This window comes from Strix uralensis, chromosome 9 (assembly GCF_047716275.1).
Source record: "Strix uralensis isolate ZFMK-TIS-50842 chromosome 9, bStrUra1, whole genome shotgun sequence".
In the NCBI taxonomy this organism is placed as follows: domain Eukaryota; kingdom Metazoa; phylum Chordata; class Aves; order Strigiformes; family Strigidae; genus Strix; species Strix uralensis.
The window spans coordinates 14,741,730-14,747,782 of record NC_133980.1 but is presented as its reverse complement, the minus strand read 5'-3'; positions in this window follow the sequence as shown (position 1 = coordinate 14,747,782).

Sequence of the window (6,053 nt, the reverse complement as noted above, 5' to 3'; positions counted from 1 at the left end):
ACTGTCCAGCCTGGAAAAGAGAAGGGTCAGGGGGTATAATTATCTGATGTGCAGGTGTAAAAATGACAGAGCCAGGCTTTTCTCAGTGATGCCCAGTGAAAGGACAAGAGGCAATTGCACAAATTGAAACACAGATAATATTTAAACATAAGAAAACACATTTTTACCATGAGGGTGGCCAGACACTGGAACAGGTTGCCCAGAGAGGTTGTGGAGTCTCCATCCTTGGAGATATTCAAAACCCAACTGGACACAGTACTGGGCAACTTGCTTTGAGCAGGGGATTGGAATAGACGATCTCTAGAAGTATCTCCAACCTCAACCATCCCATGATTCTATAAGTAGAGATTCAAATTAGAATTAATAGAAAATAAAAATATCATAAAAAAATTGGATGAAGCTGTTGAACGAAACGTGCCACACGTACTTCAATGGACGCTGAAGTGAAATGTTCTTGGCTTACAGATGTTACAAAATAACTGTGCTGTGCTTTTGTGTGTCCCAAAAGGCAAACATGGACCAAAGGGAGGACAAAACCAGAAGCCAGTAGTCATCAAGGAGAGTGTTTTCACCTCTCAGGTTACTTTCCTTCTGAATGGGACAGTCAGGCCAAGCCATTGCTAAACATAGGTTTTTAGGATGATGATCCTGAAAATTATATTTTTCAAAATAAAATTTAATTTTACCAGGAATATTTATCATGTGTTTCTTTCAAAGTAATATGCTAAATATAGCTTTTGGCTAGTGCCTGTTTGACCCTGTATTTCTCATGGAAAGTAGGATTTATACCCAAACTCAACGTTTTTGTGGGCTTTTAGAATCACAGGTTAAACAGAGTAAAACCAGATATCTCCCCATTGCAGGCAGGGAAAAGCACAGAATTCTTGGCATTTTAATCACCCCATGAAGATCAATGGATGATTTTATGCTTTTTTGTGGAGAAGGACAAGAGAGGGAAAAAAATCACATATATCGATTCCCAAGCATCAGTGAAATGAATAATAGGGTGAAATGGCCTACGTAAGTTCTTTGCAGGTCTTGTGAAAGCTGCCTGCCAAGAAAATGTAGCTGTGCATGTAGGCTGTGATTATGCTAAAGAGGTACTAAATTAGTACATTACATGCCCCATTTAGCACTACTGTGCAAAATCTGAGAGTGCTAATACATTTTGTTTCTAGGGTCAAGAATCATTAAAGAATGGATTCATGGTCATTCATTAGCCAGGAAATTAAAGTTTGACAGCTGCTTTTCAATTCTGATTTCTCTTAAATGGCAGTATTATATTAGAAGGTGCTTTTTTTTTTTTAAAAAAAAAAAAAAAACCCTTCCAGGCTGTAAAATGGTGAGTGTCATCCCTAAAGCACAGTATCCCCAAGTCATGCAGCCAGACTTACTTTGTAAGAGTGCTGTATGGCTTTGGGGATTATTTGCAGGGGCTGAAAATGTTACTGTGTGCTATTGAGAGCGGTTTCTTGCTTAGCTATATGGTTGTAAATGATCCGGGATCGGACTTGTAACTCTGCTTCTGCTAGGTTTGCATTACAAAGGAATCATACATTGTGCAAGCAGAAACAAGGCCCTGCAGTCCTCTGTGGGCCATCAGTCCCAGGAGAGCAAATGGAGGTTATGCATGTGTATTTAGAGAGAATGAACTCTTTCTATTAAAGCAAAAGGAGCAAGTAAACCAACAGTGCTCTCAGCTCTCAGCAGGGCTCAAGGTAGGAGAAACCCTGCCTGCTCACTAAGGTAGGCACGTAACATGGGGCTCAGGGAAAGTCCTTAGTAACCCCAACAAAATTCCTTGGATTAGGGTCTCCACTCTGCAAAAGCCTCTGCACGTGAGAAGCCTCCCTGAGCTCAATGGTACAACTCACGTGAATACGTGCCACGTCGCAGACACAAGTGTGTGCCAAACTGCCGTCCAGCTGACAAAATGCATAGTCCAAGGGAGAGATTAGCTGACACTTGAGATGGCTTTGTTTCCCCCTCTGTATCAGCAGCCACTGCAAATACATAAGCAGAAACATTCCCCTTTTCTGTTTTCCAGTTTGCTCCTACTAAATTTGTATCAACAACCAGAAGGGTCTTGCTTGCCTCACACAACAGCCATCCGAATTAGAGCCATGTTTTACACCTCCACAGCGCTGTTTTTCCTGACACACCTCAGCCAACATCTCAGCATCCTGTGGTACAGAGCTAACCCTGATTTCCTGTGTGAACATAACTAGTTACGTGCTGATCTCTCTGAAGAACTGGTACCTCTCTCTGTAAAAAAGCAGCACTGAAATGGCAGTTTTGCATGAGAGAAGAGCTTAAAGAGGAAGGGAAAAAAAGAACAAGAAAAAAAGAGAAAACCCAGCAGCCTGGAGCCTTCTATTGATCAGAGCCCAAGGGCTGCCTTTGATTAATAATCTCTGCATCAATACCACAACTGATGTAATACCCAAATACATTGCATTAAAAATGCCAACATCCAGTTGGATTGATCTGGTTATTTGTACTACAAGAGACACTCAGTCCCAGTCAGAAGAATAGTGATATGACTCACTGTATTGCTAAATAGCGAAACATAGAAAAAAGTTATTTCACATTCCACTCACCACAAAACACTGTCCCTCCCAGGCGGGCTAGCAAACAACCCCCCAAACTTACAAAGTACATCTGAAAAACTAGGACACTTACAGAGCAGAAACAGACTAAATCCAATAATTTATTCATTAGAAATTATTTCCTCTCTTATAAATTGGTAGAATTGAAAGGCCATATTTTATAATGATAAAGCATTGCTCAGTTCTAAAGATCCTGTGCTCTTTGATAAATTTATGCTGGATGCATTTCCCTTTTGCTGTAACGCTGCTGTCCCCAGAGAGCAGAGCAGCAGACATGGAGCACTACCAGCCTGACTTTGGGTTCAAGTGCTTTGTCCAGTCCTGTCTTGGAGGTCTTCTGCACCTGAACGAGCTGCCTCTACCCTCGAGGATTATTCAGCTGCCCTAATACACCTTGCTGTGACTGTGCTCCCAGCCCCAAGGGTGACCTGATGCAGAAGCTGGGCCTCAAGCATGGCCTAGTTAGAAGGAAGCTCAGTGGGGATCCTGCCTCTGCATGATGTGATCCCAGGGTAACTTCAGTGGGCACCTCAGAGCCTTCATGGTGGGCAATGTTCTTGGACCCAATGAATATATTTCCACAAAATGCAGCTGTCTATCATAGCCAAGTGACTCCAGGAGCTGCAGCCCTCCTGAGAACACACAAGTACCCTGAAAACACACAAATACCCAGATCCTCAAACAAAACCACAGAGAGTTGCTGACATGCAGCTTTGGTGCTGGCAGCCTAGACGCTGCTTTTTCAGTCCTAGCTCAACTCCCAGTTGTACTTGCTGGTACAATCACAACTGAGCAGAGGTGTGGACCCAGACAGCCCTGCTGTGCTGGGACCAGCCCATGCAGCCCCATGGTCGGGTACAGGCATGCTGTGCCCTCTCCTGTTGCTGCTTTCTGCCGCTAGCCCCATCACAGCCATCCCACTCTGACAGCATCTCTGGGCCATGTCTCACAGCGCGGGCAATTATTCTCTTGCCAAGCTGTGAAAAGCCAACTCTAATTAATGTCTTCTGGAGGAACACCCTCCCTGCCACCCTAGAAAAGATGCTGCAGGAGGCAGATGTGCAAGCCCAAGGCAGCAGGGCGGAGAGGAGGGTGCTTGAAAACGCTGGATGAGTCTCCTGGGCCAAGCGTTATCTCCCATTTCCTTTGAGAGCCCACAAGAGACGGCCTTCCCAAAGCAACCTCTGAGGTGGCCTATTCGGCTTTTGTCTCCCTCAGCAAAAAAATTTCTGCCCCAGCGGCTCCGAACAAGGCTTCCATTAACTCCGTCCCCGCGAGGGCAGCACGTGGGACAAAAAGCCCAACACTGCGTCCCAGCCCTCAGACAAGCCTGGAAACAAACGTTGCAGGAATTTGTCAGAATAAAATCACCCGCTCGGTGTCACCGCATACATTTACCTACCTCAGCGCCTATTCAGGGCCCTTCCAAAAGGGCAATATTAACAGAGAGAGATCGGACACCATCTCTATAGCAACACCACCCTGGAAAAATTACGGTTGCCCCAGCAAAGAGAAACCCTGTTTTAGGAGCCCCATCAAGTCTAGGGGTTAGTCCTGATTTTAAAAACAATTCCCTTTCAACTTACTTTTGTTCCTTGTGATAAAAACATTTAAGCAACAAGAGAGTGGCAACCTGAGCGGAAGGAGGGTGATCGGAGGATGCCTGGCGCAGAAGGGATGTAGCAGAACTGCGGCATGCAGTGTTGCAACACGCATGCCTGTCAACAAGTAAATCACCAGCATGCTGCTGTGGGGACCTTGCAGACAAGGAGAGCTTTTCTGATGCTATTGGACTTGCAGCAAATCTCAGGGCACAAAAGTTATCTGGACGCTGCACCTGAAAACTAGGATGAAAAGCATAAGAGTTCCAGTTTTCATTGAATCAATAATCACCTCTTTCCCCTCCAAAAAAGTACTTGAAATTAAATAAAGTGCCTTTAAATTGTGGGGAAAAGAAAGGTGAGAAGAGCAAAGCTACCTGTTAGAGAGCATGAACTGCAGGAGGAAAGTGGGACTCATTGAAATGAGAGCTTGATACTGCAGAGGATATTAAAGCCAACCTAGCCAAAGATCCTTTAACTCCTTAAATCAAGGGGGCAGATCCCCCCTTGTGGGGTAAAATGAATAAGAATTTAAGTATGCCCCAAACTAGATAAGCACAGTTTGTGCATAGAGAGATGTGAACCTGAGAGCAGTGACTGGGTGACGAATGGGAACAAGGATGAGAAACAGTGCGGTTCGGGGAAATCAGCCCATGCAGCTTCCACACGGGGTTTATACATTGCAGAGCTGGCAGCAACTCCCATATGCATGCTTTCTATGTCAGTGGCATGATCCAGCCTTTAGCCTCTGGTAATGCTTTCAGCGTTGGAAAGCATTCCAGATACTTGGAAGTTTGGGTCTCAGGTGATGGATTTCTAAATTCAGTATGCAAGAAGCAGTTCTGGAAGGCAGGTGGTCCAGCAGCCTCGCAGACACTTTCACTTCATGATTCTTGAAAATTTATGACATTGATCTGCATTAAAACCAAAGGAGAAAGCTTGAAATAGCCCCATAATTATGCTGCAGAGAAGCCTTAGATGACCTTCCATTAACACCTGCTCTGCACTAAATGCCAAGCATCAATTCACAGTAGGATGAAAACTGGGCTTGTAGCTCTGTTTAATATGACAGAGTGCTCAGCACCTCACTGCTACCCTGGCTGCAGATTTGTCCACCTGCACACCAATATCCTAGTGAAGGTATCCTGAATTATGGGAAAGGCTTAACGAGCTCTGCTAGAGGGGTGTTTGGGTGGACATCTGGAGGAAAGACCCTGAAGTGCACATCTGAGCTGTGGCTTCACACAATGACTTTCTCCCATTGAAGTAGAGACTTCCAGATCTGGAACTATCATAACCTACTTGGGGCTAATCTACCTGTCCAAGTTCCAGCTGGAAAGTAAACTTGTCCAGCTGAAATACTGCTGGAAAGTTTAATGCTTAGCAAATGCGTTTAAGCCCTGGGAAAGCAGGAGCTAAGCCGGTTCAGATAAGTAAGGGGAAGTTGACTTCTAAGATACATTTGTACAGTTACATTTCAAGTATGCTTACAAACAATATGCACTGTGGGATGGCTTCAACAAGCAGAAAAGATAAATTACAAAATATTTGCACCTCTTGGTTTCACTAGGAACAGCATACAGAGGTACCTTTCTCTTCTCCGTGGTTCCTTACTCTCACAGATACACCAGATTCCTCTCTCTGCTTGCTCCTCCACCCTTCCCAGGGCTCTGGGCTCCCCCAGCTCCACAGCAGTGGGCCCAGCATCAGCAGGGTCCTTACCTGGAGCTCTGAGATTCCCCCAGGAGAGAGTAGAACAGGTAGAAAAATGCTCCAGTAGAAAACCCCATTGCATGGCTCATATGACCTCATATCAATGCACAATCACAGTTCGTAACAGCAA